This window comes from Myotis lucifugus, unplaced genomic scaffold (genome assembly GCF_000147115.1).
Source record: "Myotis lucifugus unplaced genomic scaffold, Myoluc2.0 scaffold_348, whole genome shotgun sequence".
Classification (NCBI taxonomy): Eukaryota; Metazoa; Chordata; class Mammalia; order Chiroptera; family Vespertilionidae; genus Myotis; species Myotis lucifugus.
This window is the reverse complement of record NW_005871396.1, coordinates 1,143,004-1,144,370: the sequence shown is the minus strand read 5'-3', so window position 1 is coordinate 1,144,370 and position 1,367 is coordinate 1,143,004.

Sequence of the window (1,367 nt, the reverse complement as noted above, 5' to 3'; positions counted from 1 at the left end):
AGCCCGGCTGCCACGGCACACCAGCCTCTGCTGGGATTTCGGGGACCCCACTTCTCAGAGCGCGGCCTCTGCCGCTCTCCAGGCCTCGCTCGCTCCTCCTGTCTCTGTCATTGCTGCGCGCATCTCCCTGGCCGTCCATGGCCGCTCCCACCGCAGAGCTATGGCATCCTCCGTGGTGCACTTGCGGGGTGAGCTCCAGGCAGTGTGCTCGGCCTGCCCCCCTAGTCCCTGCAGCTGAGGTACGTGCCCTTGACCAGAATCGAACCCAGGACCCTTCTGATCGCAGGCCGGCACTTATCCGCTGAGCCAAACTGGCGAGGGCCATCCCTCCCTTCTGACCTGAGCTGCCTTGGTCACTCTCACCCGTCTGGCCAGCAGATCCACCCTCCGCCCCGGCAGACTCGGCCTCTGCAAACGTGAGCCCACGCCCCAAACCCGCTTGGGAAGCAGGCCCCCCCACCCCCGTACTCATGCCCACGCCCCAAACCCCGCCTGGGAAGCAGGCCACCCTCCCCCTCCCCTCCGTGCCGACCCCGACTGTGTGGCCCTGGGAGCGGGGTGCGCTCCTCCGGGTGACTTGTTGGCTGGAAGGTGGCGGTTGGCTTGGGGCTCCCCCCCCTCCCCCTCTTCTGGAGGGTGGACGGCACCTCTGCAGGCCTTTGCCTGTAGCCAGCCCCCTCCCTGAAGGATTTGCACCCCCTGAACCTCCACCCAAGGCCAGGCCTGGTCCTATAACAACTGCCGTCGCCCTATGAGCTGCCGTGCATCGGGCGGGGGGGAAACCTGCCCTGAGCCCGTCCGTCCTCGGGTCCTCGGGAAGCAGCCCAGGCGCAGTGGAGAGGGGAGAGGGGAGGGCGGGAGACATGTTGGGGGACCAGGCCCAGGAAGGAGGGAAGGGAGCGGGGTTGGCAGGGGCGGCTCCACTCGCAGCAGCGGTGACCACGTCCCGCTCCGAGGCAGGAGCTGGGCTGGGGGAGGCTGTGCAGACCTCCCAGGCCAGGGTGACAGGTCCAAGCCTCACTGCTCCAGCTCTGGGGAGTGACAGCCCCGAGAGGACTGAGCGGGCAGCTGTCTCACCTCACAGCCCAGTGCGTCCTGGGATGTGTGTCAGGCAGGGGGCGGGCTGTGCTGCTTCATCGAGGTTCTTCCTATAAAGGAACCATCGCGCCTGTTCCCTGACCTTGACCGTTAATGGGGCCACAGGCTTATCCAGATCCCTCTCCGCCTGGTGTCCATGTCTAAGGCACCTTGTGACATCACCGCGGTAACCTCCGGCCGGGCCACTCCTGCCTCCGCAGGACAGAGAGCCTCAAGCCACCTGGAGGACTCAGACCTGGGAGCCCAAAGGTGCCCTTCGTGCCTTTGCT